Source organism: Triturus cristatus, chromosome 5_1 (assembly GCF_964204655.1).
Source record: "Triturus cristatus chromosome 5_1, aTriCri1.1, whole genome shotgun sequence".
NCBI lineage: Eukaryota > Metazoa > Chordata > Amphibia > Caudata > Salamandridae > Triturus > Triturus cristatus.
In genome coordinates, this window is record NC_140587.1 from 377,864,429 (window position 1) to 377,878,286 (window position 13,858).

A 13,858-nucleotide genomic window follows, 5' to 3' on the forward strand; every position below is an offset into this window, starting at 1 on the left:
TAGCGATGAGGATCTTGCAACGCTTCAAATTTGAATGAGGTATAGCACTCCCAAATGTCAAAAGATATTATTAGGTGGCACAGGCCAGTGTAGTGAATGACTGGGCGTAGGCAGACTGTGAGGATCCAGCATTTTGGACAGACAGATGGGGCTTTGGCAACCAGAGCTATCAAGATGCATTATATGGGGGCAGGCAGAGTCACCGGGCATGCCCGGCGACAGGAACAGTCCTGGCAGTGTGGAGAAGTCTACTATGAGAAATGCATTGGTACAAGAGGCTCACGGCCCACATGCTGCTCTGGGAAGGGACCAGGCTGAGACAAGTGACTGCACTGAGAGGCTTCCAGGGCTGGGATAAAGTAGGCATCACCACACTAGCGGAAGTATGGGACTCCAAGGGAGTAGTCCCCTTTGACTACCTACAAAAGAAATACCAAATGCTGATCACCCAATGGCTGAAATATAGGCAGCTAAGAAATGTACTCAGGAGTATAGACAGGGAAGAGGAGACCCTGGTGGACTCCCAGTTGGAAAGGAGACTGCTGGATGGGTGAGTCTGTAAAAAATGAATATCCTTGACTTATGGCACAATAATGCAAAATACACAGGGAACACTGACACGTCTTCAGGGCCGCTGGGAACAGGATAGTGGGGAAATTGAGGATGAGGATTGGCAGGAGAATTAGATTTCCCGACGGAAGAGGCCATTAAAGTCAGCTATCAACTGATGAATTTAAAACTCCTTAATTGGATGTATTAGGCCAGAACATTGCTACACAATATTGGGATGGCAGGGGGGGCTCTGTGCCTATGCAAGTGTGGTGTGGAGGGTACATTCCTCCACACATGGTGGCTCTGTCCACAGATACACCACTTCTGGGAACAGGCAGTAGAATCCCATGAGGAAGTAGTTGGGGTTATTATTGTGCTGACACACCAGCTGGCTTTACTTGGGATATGGGAACCCTCAGACCTCACAAGATACCAGAAGATTCTAGCATACATTGGGATTATGGTGGCAAATCGAGATATTGCCCAGAAATGGGACTGTGAGCAAGCATTCTAGACCTGTTTCAGGGATTCACCCCTCTTCAGCCAGGATAGCTTGATTCCAGTGGCATGGAGAGCACGGGACTCACATCTGAGCATACCCGTCCCACTTGAGGTGACAATTGCAAAAAGAACTATTGATGGACAGAATGCAGAACAATGTCATACATTCGCCCAGGTACAGAGATCTGGGCCTAAATCCATCGTTTTTTTGCTCGCCATTCCAGTTTGGACCCAGCCATATGCAAATAAGTCTTGACCCTGTGCCCAATGGGAACAGTCCAGGCCGAACTGCCAGGCCAGGTCCTCCCTGGACTGGAAACAAGCATCCTAGACCGGTTTCGCGGTTTCACCCCTCTTCAGCCAGGATAGCTTGATTCCAGTGGCATGGAGAGCACAGACTCACGTCTAAGCAAACCCGTCCCACTCGGGGTGACAATTGCAAAAAGAACTATTTATGGACAGAATGCAGAACAATGTCATACATTGACCCCAGTACAGAGATCTGGGCCTAAATCCATCGTTTTTTTGCTCACTATGCCATTCCAGTTTGGACCAAGTCATGTGCAAATCAGTCTTGACCCTGTGCCCTATGGGAACAGTCCAGGGTGAACTGCCAGGCCAGGTCCTCCCTGGACTGGAAACAAGCATCCTAGACCGGCCATGCCATTCCAGTTTGTGACTTAAAATCATTTTTAATGGTAAATATTCTGAAAATGCCACTTTTAGAAACTTGACATTAACCTGCCTAAACCAAATGTGTCTTTCTACCAGTGTTCCAGGTCACATGACTTGGAATGGCTCTCCTGTGGTGATGTGCATTTCTTCTATACATTGGGACAATCGGCCTTGGGGGTGGGGCAGAGTGTTCTTCTCCTGAGCAGGATGCCCTGGGGGTTGTACTCTGCAACTGGCCAGCTTGCCAGCACCAACTAGACCTTCATGAGCCCTGCTGCTAGCCTCTTCTGGAGTGAGTCCTGATCCCCAAGAGATGTACCATCATATCTTGGACCCTTAGCAGACATTCAAGTGTACTCCTCCTACTTCAAATCTGCAAAGATTGATACGCAGGTGAAAATCCAGAAGTTTTGGCTCTTCACAACTATGAGCAAGCTCCTTGTGTCAGCGCCGATTACCACGTCTACCACCAACACAAATTTCAGATGGTGAACTGCTTTTTTGCACCAGAAGCAACTGCCCACCAACGCAAAGCTGTAGCAGCGATTTGAGACGATCTCCTCGTGGCTCCTGCCAATGTGAAGCTCCAGCTGAGGTTCCTCACTTGGACTGTGAGAAGGTAAACTCTTTACTGAGCTAAACATTGTCTCTGAATCCCACAGTGCTTCATCGTGATCAGCCTGAACTTGTGACATTTGACCCAGTCCAGCGCGACAAAATTACTGCAAGTGGCACTATTTTAACATGTAACTTTAAAAATGTATAACTCCGGTTTTGCTTATTGGATTTTTGTTGTTTTGGTGCCATTTTATTTACTAAAATTTCGTCTATTTTTTAAATTAGTTTGAGATTTTTCTTCTATTGTGTTTTCACAATATTTCTTTTGAGTACTGCATAAATACATCACACATTGCCTCTAAATTAAGCCTGCCTGCCTTTGTGCCAAGCTACCAGAATGATGAGCACAGGTTTATTTAATGACTTTTGTAGTTCACCCTGACAAGGACTGTGTTTATTATTTGAGGGGGCTTTCACCCCACTCAACTAATAACCCAATTTCTTACACAGGTGAATGCAAAACACTTGATAAGGTCTGGTAATGGTTGCAGGTAGATTTTGAAAAGTATGCTAGAAAAACATGTTGAAAGGATAGGATGAAAAAGAATTGCACACAAATCAGGTAGGTCCTATTGTGTAGGTAAGAAAATATCCAAGTAAGAATGATGTGGTCTATATAGATGTCCTCGAGTCTTAGAATTAAGGTACCATGGTGTACTGTGTCAAAAACTGCAGTAAGATCCAGAAGTAGTAATCCAGCTTCAATGAGCTATGTAAACTTATGTAGACAGATTAAAGGGAAACTTGGAAAGCACCTGCTGAGCTGGTTCTCCCTTGATCTTAGAAAATGGATGTTTGTAAACGGATTAGGCTGACCTGGTTATGATTTGATCATTATAGGGTATTGCAGGGCATCTGTTTATAGACAGTGATGTCAGAGTTTGCATTGGCACTTGTATTTGTGAACAAAGTTTCTGATGAAGCAGATTGGGAATAACCACATTTTAACCATTCTTCTAAAGTAATTATTGATGGCCGTAATGGAGCTACTCCATATTTCTGTCTTTATTTAAGGACATTTAAGGTCATCCCAAACTGCGATTAGGGATGAGTCAGTCCCTCTTCCTGGGAAGAATCCTGCTTACCAGTCTTACAATAGATGGTTTTCGTCTATAAATTCAGAGATCCCGAAAAAAAATCGGATCTTGCCGTTTGCATCTGAAAGGTCCACTGGAAATTGGTCTGTAGTTTTTAGTGTCTAATCATTCAAAGCTGATCTTCTTAAGTAACAGGCATTTGTAACAGATGTATTGAATTCAGTGCCTCAATTTCATCAATTAGTTTCTGAAACTACTTCATTTGAAAGAACTCAGGTGGCCCAATGTGGTTTCAAGGAAGAGATTAAGCATAAGGTGGTTCGTTCACAGCATTATTTTCTGAATCAATTGAATTAATCCCGTGAATTGAACACAGATCACAGTTAAGATAAAAATGAAAGAACAAAGTCCTGGATCAGTTACTTAAATATATTCAGATTTTTTTCATCTGGTCAATCAGATTTTGTTGTAGACTTTCTGCCTTAATAAGAACCCATGAGAGTTGGGGTATTAGTGATCCTTTAGCAGAAGAGGAAAAGGAACACTGACAAAAGCCTGGTTTGTGTCTATTTTGTGGTGACGCCAAACATGTGATTCATATGCCCTCAAAGTAATCTGGGAAAAATCAAATCATATACTGAGAAAGAGAAGAAAAATGTGGTTTCCTATATCGGATCACCTAGGAATAATACTGACACTCATTTTTTCCTTTTCACTGTTATAAGAATGAAAGAAGGGAAAATCATTAATGCATCTCCACTGCTGGATACTGCTGCTTAAGGAATGATCATTGACTAGGAATGGCCAACTAAGAATAATACTTCCAATTCAGTTAATAAGACTCCTGAAGTGATTTGAACTGTTGAGCACTCACTATTAGCTCTAGGGTTGATATAGAAGGCCTCCTTACTTTTGCAAGTCTATTTTTGAGATTATTCTGAAGTTTTATTATGTTTTGAAATTATGGCCTCTCCTAGCTATGCTGTAATATTTGGAATTCCTTGGTGAAAGAGGCATAATGTGAATGTCAACTAGAATAACATATTTGTCATCTTGGTTTTGTCTTCAGTTTTTGTTAAGCCCAATGTTTGTTCACATCCCTTTCACAGGGAAAATGATTGCACAACTGAAGCTGAAAAGCAGTACCCCACATACATTGGTGGGCCTATCATACTGGGCAGATAAAGGTTTAAATAGCAACCAAGTCTACTTTGATGAAGAATCACTTGGTGGCGGCTACAATATCAGAGCATGGGAGTCCACCCGCACCCATGTAACCCTCCTGTCCAAGGCTCTTCTGAAAACTAGAGGATTCAGTTAAATACAGAAAGTTGTTGCTTGTGTGAATCCAACCACATTTTCTTATCTGGAATGGCATAGAAATATGAAACTTTTATAAACAATGCAATTTGTGGTAGGGTGTGAGGGGGCTGACCAGGCTCAAAGATGGCCATGAACAACTGGAGCTTTGGACTGAGCCACTATCGAGCCAATTCCTCACCTGCGTTTGAATACCAGAAAGGGTTTTTTTTATGACAAGCAGACTTGATAGAAGTTGAAGAACTTTATTGAGTTAAGGAGAACAACCCCCAGTTACATCCTCCTCCCGCAACTGCCAGCACTTCTCTGACCAGTATCCAGTCCCCATGGATACACCAGAAGAATCCAGGCTCCGTTGCTGAGGCAACCCACGAGCTGCCAGATGTTAAGACATAACACATCTCCTTTCTTATAAAACAATAATACAAAAGAAATAACAAGTGTACTTTAACCCCTAACAACAATGATATCTATACACATTATGTACATTCTAATCAACACCAGAACACTCAATAGGTTACATAATCATTGAGCCATCTTGGAGACATCCGGGTACGCTTGACTTTGTAAGTTTCATCATGCCCCTTGACACTATTATTATCACTATTCCTAGATACACAAGATTTCACTTCCAATTTGTTACGTAAGGTTATATTCCGAATATTCCACACCTTGCCATCGTTTAACCAGACACTATTACCCCGAATTTTGATAATTCGCTTAGGTACAGACCATTTTGATAACCCTCTCCTTTGAGACCCCACACTATATGTCCTCACCCAGTCACCAATGGTGAAATGTCTTTCATTCCTTTTTATTTTCTCATTGTGTCTTCGTACAAATTTATCTTGATATTTCATTACTCTACACTCCAAACTCCTTGTGCACACTGGTCTTGAGAACCCTTTTAACATCCACCCCGGAGTAACCTTGGTGCCAGGTTGTCTACCCTTAAGAAGTTTGAATGGTGATTCCTTGGTAACTGAGTGAGGTGTGGTACGGTAGTTCCACAACATTTCTTTTACAGCCTCTTTACAATTTCCACCACTCTCCTCAGCTAATTGTATACATTCTTTCAACACTCTGTTAAATCTTTCCACCAGACCATTTTCTCTAGGATTGTAAACAGCTGTAGTATGATGGATGATGCCCATGTTGTTAAGGTACGAATTAAATTCACTTGATATTAATTGTGGACCATTGTCCGTGAGTAACTTTTCTGGACACCCTTCCCTGCGAAAGATCTGGTCACAGAATTCTATAATGTTACTAGCTTTAATGTCATTTGTAAATGCTACCTCCGGCCACTTAGAGTAATAATCAATTAGTACTATTGCAAACTTATTAGTGATTCGCTTGGATGAGAATGGACCACAAATGTCCATTGCAACCCTCTCCCATGGTCTGCTTGGAAATTGTGTTGAAGAAATGGTTGATTCTTCTACCCTGTGAGTTTTGTCACTACACATACATTCCATGCAGTCACGAACATATTCCTCAATATTCCTGTCCATCCCTGGCCACCAAAATGTTTCTCTAGCCTTCCTTTTCATTCCGGACATGCCACTATGACCTTCATGTATTAAATTGAGTAATCTATTGTGTAGGCTAGTCGGGACTACTAATCTACCATTCCTACGTAGTACTCCCTCCACCACAGATAGTTCTGTCCATACCGTCCAAATCTCACCAAATTTTGTTTTAGGATAGCATCCGGAACAGATGGTTTTGATAATTCACTCATTAACTCTGTAAGGATGCTATCTTTGGTTATGGCTTCCTTCCTTCCATAGCCCCTTTACACGACCCAACTACCTCCGCTACTACACAATCATCGTTGTAGTCTGTGTCCTTGTCATCACCCTCTAATGGTAACCTTGAAAGGCAGTCAGCATTGACGTTGCGATTCCCCGGTACATACTGTAGGGAAAAATCATATCCCTGTAATCTGTACAGCCATTTGGCTATTCTAGGAGTAGCCTTAGCAGCTCCTTTAGTCGTAAATAACTCTATCAGAGGTTTATGGTCTGACCTAACCTCAAAACGAGTGCCCCATATGTAATTTCTAAAATATGTTACACCCCACCAACACGCGAGTGCTTCCTTCTCAATTACTGAGTAGGTAGCTTCTGCTCCTTTCAGAGTGCGTGATGCAAAAGCTACTATTCGTTCTTGATCCAAGTATCTTTGCATGAGAACAGCACCTAAACCATAAGCACTCGCGTCAACTACTATGATACTCTGATGTGACGGATTGAAAGGTTTCAAATGAACAGACTTAACAATCTGTTCTTTAATAAAGGTAAAATCCTTTTGACATTCTTCTGTCCAATTAAACTTTTCTCCTTTTTTCATCAAGATTCTTAGTCTGTGTACTTTGTCAGCAAAGTGATTGACAAACTTGGAATAGAATTCCGCCAGACCCAAAAAGGAGCGTAACTGCTCTTTGTCTTGAGGTGGTGGAGCATTTGTAATTGCATCTAATAATTTTTTCTTGGGTTTGACCCCATCTTTAGATAAGGTATGTCCTAAGTATTCAATTTCTTGGACACCAAATTTGCATTTTTTGGTTCCTACAGTTAAGCCTGCCTGTTGCAACTCCTCCAAAGTTTTAGTCAGTGTTTCATCATGCTCTAAACGATTGGCACCCCAGACCAAAACATCATCCTGAAACACCAATACTCTATGTAATCCTGACAAAATTTTAGACATCACCCTCTGAAAAACTGCTGACGCCGAAGCTAGGCCAAAAGGCATCCTTATGAATTGAAAGGCTCCCTCCGGTGTGATAAAAGATGTGAGGTGTTTGGAAGATGGATTTAATTTAATCTGATGATAAGCATTAGATAAATCAATCAGAGAAAAATATGTCGCGTTGTTCACAGAAGACACCATTTCATTTATGTGAGGCAATGGATAACGATCAATAAGAATGTTCCGATTTAAATCTCTCAAATCCACACACATTCGTAAATTTCCATCCGGTTTTTGTGCCAAAACTACCGGACTGAGCCATTCTGAAGATTCTATGGGTTCTATTACCTGGGCTTCGCACAATCTCTGTAGCTCTAATCTTAGCTTCTCCCTCAAAGTGAAAGGTACACTCCTTACCTTGTGAACACATGGTGCACTTTGTGCTTTAAGTTTGATGCGGTGTTCAAATTTTTGTAAACAACCTAGCTTCTCATTAAATAACTTTGGAAACTTGGTACACCATTTGCTAATTTCCGCTTCCTCCGTGGTAAGAACCTGTTGTGGGTGATTTGGATTTAACGTGATCCCCAATTTTTTCTGTTCACACCATCCCAATAATGCTCTTCCCGTTTCCACCACATATACCTTGCTAGTAGCCGTCCTGCCTTTGTGAGACAGCGTCCATTCAAAGTACCCTAACAAAGGAAGTTTAACCCCACAGTATCCTACCGGTTCAACATCAGGCATTTTCAAATCGTGACTTCCTACTTTCTCCCACGCATGTTTGTCGATGATAGTATATGGAGAACACGAATCTGCCCACACAGTTATCTTGGTTCCATTAATTCCTAAATCACATTTGGGCGGATTATAGTTCTCTGACACCTCATTTATCACATTATCACATATGACCATTATCTCTACCTCTCCTTCATTTCCTGAACTATCATTCTCAACATCTTCCTCTATCGCATTTACTGGATGTTTCCATTTTGGGTTAAATACAGACCCCGCTTTGCACATGCGTGCTAGGTGACCCACTTTCTTACATTTGTAACATTTTTCCTTGACCGCATAACATTTTTCAGAATCGGCTGTATGTCTGGTGCTCCCGCATCTGTAGCATGCTTTGTTGTATTTTTGAGTAATGTATGTTATACTACTAATATTTTCTTTCTTATTGCTTTGTTGTTGGTTCTTTTTTTCTACTACACACACTTTAGTTGTACTCGATTTATCTGTACTTAATTATTTTACATATTTAGAAGTGTTTTCGATCCTTCTTGCTATTTCTATGGTTTTCTTCAATGTTGGGTTATTCAAATCTAAAAGCCTCTCTTGAATTTTAGTGTTGCTGGTTCTATTTATGAATTGATCTCTTATGATTTCTTCATGAAGATCTCTAAATTTGCATGTGGCTGCAAGTGTTCTTAACACTGAAATGTATTGTTCTACAGTTTCTCCCGCTTGTTGCGATCTAGAAAAGAACTTATGTCTTTCTACTACTATGCTTGTTTTCTTCCCAAAGTTTTCCTCTAAAGCGTTCTTTACACTAACATATTCATCAGTGAAACTTGTATCCTCATACAGTATCTCTGTTACATCACCTTCCTCCTTATTCTCATCGTCATTGTTTTTATCTTCAATGACTATTTGTTTCGAAATAGTGCCTATAGGTAATGTTTTTAAAACTTTCCTCCCTTCTATACCTAGATTATGTTTTAATATTGCCACTTTCCTGGAGGCTAGGAAGTCCTCCCCACCTATGGCCTCTAAGTAAGTTTCAAAGGATTCTATCCAATCCTCCCAAGGTAACGTAGGTTCTCCTGGGTTCTGTAGAAATTTAGGAGGTGCAATAATAGATGATATATCCATCTTATTAGTTTAATTAGTATTACGTGATCAAATTTGTAGTTAATACCATGTATGTATGCAGTATTCTGTGATGTGTGTACTGTTTGATTTTAGTTGAAATTAAGAAAATATTTTGATGAACTAAAATTAAACAATTAGATGTAAAACAAAACAACAAATTAATAAAACAAATGTAGTCACCGTCGTCTGTAGTTCACAATTATTGTCAATGGCAGTGTAGATACCGGGAAATAATTCTTGCTGATGTTCTAAATATCTTCTTGCTTTTACAGTACATTAATAACTTGCTTGTTCCTAATGGCACTGTTTATTCCTTCCTCGCACGCTTCGTGTGTACAGATCTCTCCCTTCAGTCGGTGCAACGGGTGGACTAGTTGCTATGGCAACGTTGTGTTATGATCTCACAGCGTTGACGACTCATGCGTCATGACGCGCTGCCGCTCCCATGATGCACTGCACGCATCCGCTGTAGGGAACAATATGGAAGGAACAACCAAGCCGATTCACGCGATGCGTATCTATGGTAGCAGATGAGATCGTGACCACAACAGTCACTTTAAAAGTAAGCTATTTTAAATGTTGCGCCCGCGATGCTCACTTGACAATCAAATTTGATCCCAAAAAAAAAATGTCCTGGTTTCTTTGATCGCTGCCTTAATTGCGCTACGTTTCTTCACCACGCAACCACACACTCTCTGCTGGAAGATCCGTTCATGCCCCAAGGCGATACGTAGTTCCTCCTCAAGTTGCGCTGTAACAACTACAACTTTCCCAGCATGTCAACAAATATGCTCAATCTTGTTCACACAAGCCATTTTTCTTTGTTGGGGCGAAATTTTTCTTTTCACACAGAGTTCAAAGTTGCAAGTTAAACTTTTACGCACGGCAATCCACTCACATTCAAGGACGATCTCACCCTTAGTACGTCCTCGAAAATCTTGTAACAGGAATTACGGTGCCAATTGCTGTGTATGCTCAGTTCATCTGGGGGTTGTCGGTTCTCACTTCGTCTTGATTTTCTTTTCCTTTGTCTGCTTAAATGATCCCATCCTCTGTCGCCACTTTTATGAAAAGCAGACTTGATAGAAGTTGAAGAACTTTATTGAGTTAAGGAGAACAACCCCCAGTTACATCCTCCTCCCGCAACTGCCAGCACTTCTCTGACGAGTATCCAGTCCCCATGGATACACCAGAAGAATCCAGGCTCCGTTGCTGAGGCAACCCACGAGCTGCCAGATGTTAAGACATAACAGTTTTGAGTCAGATGCACAGTGAAAACAACACATGGGGAATCTCTGGGACTGAAAACTGGAAGCTGCTGAGGCAGAGACAATACCGTGGTTCTTCCCACAAGCCTTCTGGCCAGACTGCTGAGGCATTTCAACACAAGGCTGCCCGTACTTGTGGTGGCAGTCTGTGTTTGACTGTTACTGCTGTGAGGAAAACGGATAGCCCTGGGAGCACCAGACTCAATGTTGTCTGTGAGGCTGAAGCAGGCAGGAGAAACTGCGAGACTCTGGTATAACTTTGACAACAGCTTCTAGGAGGCATCTGACGAGGGGTGCAAAGGAGATGGACTAGGAGAATGCACACAGATGCATGAGCTAAACTTTGGACTAGCAGGGTCAACGTTTAGTACCAATAGAGTTTGAAGGGACTTCACTGGAGTGTTTGTTCTACAAGCAGTCCTAAGCAAGAGCAAGTAAGTGTGTCTGTGGCCCCATTTGAGACACCACTTCAAGATCTGTCACAAGATATTTGCTACAGTCAGACCCTCCAGGATTCCGCGATTTGCCGCGAAATCGGCACATTTGTAAAAATGCCGCGATTTTTATAAAAGTGCCCGCGAAATTGAAGGAATGCCTGTTAAAGTTGCTGACTGTAGGTGGCTGCAATTGGAGTGCTTGACTGAGTGATGATCTCTTCTTGTTGCTGTGACAAAAACTGTAAGTATGAATGGCACAACTTTTGTATTTCTTTTTGTGAATTATTTTTGCAATAAAAAATGTGAAGAAGAAACACCCTTTCCAGGCGCTATAACCTTTGATCCGCACAGGGCCACGTGCAACAGAAGAGCCTCTCCCGTCATGAAGCACGGGGGCTGCTCCTGTCGGTGCCCAAGTGCTCTCTGCTAAACTGTGAACCTATCCATTACTGAGTGTCATTTCTAGAAGGGAGAGTCCTGGCTGTACTTCGATTACTGATCGATCAATGACTGTGAATGCCCAACCCCCCTTCAGCTGCATGAGTGACCCTCGGCCTCTCCACACCCCTACCCTGAGACTCAGCAGCTACAGAGTGTAGCTGGTGTTGAGTTTTAGGTCTAAAAGTGGGACTGTTACTCTGGTAACAGCTGCAATCTACAAACCCTAAATGAATAGTAACCTTTGGGAACCTGTGGTAGGTGACTCTGGTGATATAGTCTGAAGCCAGTGACCCCTACTGGCCACAGCAACTCCTGGGGCACTTCCTGCAACAACACTCAAGAAAAAACACAGAGAAAAACACAGGAATAAATATATCATATTCTACTAATATATGGTCCATATAATAGCTGGGATATAAACAGACTTATACACAGCAGCAGCAAAGTAGTGATGGAGCAGCAGCTGGAAGCACAGGAGGAGAGGGTCAGTCTGAAGGAATCTACTCAAAGTAGAAGACCGACAGAAGACAGACAGCCTATAGACAGATAGACAGACAGACAGCTGATATATAGATAGACAGACCGCCAGAAAGACACACACAGATTAGATAGATAGATAGATAGATAGATAGATAGATAGATAGATAGATAGATAGATAGATAGATAGATAGATAGATAGATAGATAGACAGATAGATAGATAGATAGATAGATAGATAGATAGATAGATAGATAGATAGATAGATAGATAGATAGATAGATAGATAGATAGATAGATAGATAGATAGATAGATAGATAGATAGATAGATAGCGATATAGATACAGGCACACAGTAGATAGATAGATAGATAGATAGATAGATAGATAGATAGATAGATAGATAGATAGATAGATAGATAGATAGATAGATAGATAGATAGATAGATAGATAGATAGATAGATAGATAGATAGATAGATAGATAGATAGATAGATAGATAGATAGATAGATAGATAGATAGATAGATAGATAGATAGATAGATAGATACAGGCAGACAGCTGATAGATAGACAGACAGACAGACAGACAGACAGACAGACAGACAGACAGACAGACAGACAGACAGACAGACAGACAGACAGACAGATAGATAGATAGATAGATAGATAGATAGATAGATAGATAGATAGATAGATAGATAGATAGATAGATAGATAGATAGATAGATAGATAGATAGATCGATAGGAAGATAGACAGGAACAAAGCCGAAAGATAGATAGATAGATTGTGGTCAGGTCACCCACTGTGCTCAATCTTTATCTGGAATTAAAATCTAAGAAGGTTGAGACAGTGATGAGAGCAATGGAGATGTCTGTGTAGTGCTAATTCTTGTGTGTGTAGGAAGCGTGCACTTCTGATGCTCATACAATACCTCTTCTATTTGCGTGGGTAAGGGTGCATAAATGGGCACTAGAACATCCCAGGGAGAAATACAGCTCCCTCCCATGAGGTTAGGACTGGTCTGATCGCAGACGAGGAAAAAGTCTTGCCGGGATGTTGATTTTGCTCGCTCACGGTCGCCAACTTGATGTTGAAGACCGCGAGCAAGCAAAAAATGCCCGCTACGCTACGCATTTTTGCACTGTGCTACGTGCAATTTGCGTAGTGCATAGTAGCGCAAACTACGCACGCTCCGCGAGCGTAGCGTAGTACTACGCCCAGGGTTAGTCACCATGTTTCTTACTGAAAATGCCATGTTAATGTTAAACATTGGCTGAAAAAACAGAATTCCCTAATATTTCTCTGCCAGAAAGATCTTGGTTTTGTGGGGAACAGCATGTGTTCCACCACTCATTATTCCCGCACTTCTGTCAGGAAAAACAGTTTGTGGGTCTAATATGACGGACAGGAACTGACAAAAACTGTGACTATTTGAAGTCATTCAACTATCAATGTGGTCTCAAGTGGTGAATGTTTTTGCCTAGTCCCGGCCCTAGTAATAGGCCCACCTAAATACAGCGCATAAATTAATCAGGAGAAGTGTGGGGATGTTGGATGGTGGAATGTTTGCCATTTGCCAAACGTTCTGGAGTTTTCTTTTGAATAAAATGAAGACATTGTGGTTTGCTTACCCTTACTTTGACATTTGGGATACAAACAAGCCAACACTGTGGCTTCCAATGTGTCTCTGTAATTTAGAAATGTATGGGGTTGGTAGGTTTCCCTTGGAGACAGCTGAAAGAGATGTAGACATATCCTATGGAAGAGCGTCTATCAAAAAGATTCCTTGGAGTAGATCCAAATCCCTGCACAAACCCACTGAAAATCCATGTTTGTCTGGGACCCACACACTCAAGAAACTGGGGGAGGAGTATGGCCCAGGTTAGGACCCATGTAGATGGGTTCTCCCTGAGTTCTATGGCCCGTGGGGTCCTCTGCTGTCTTACTCTGGCGAAATT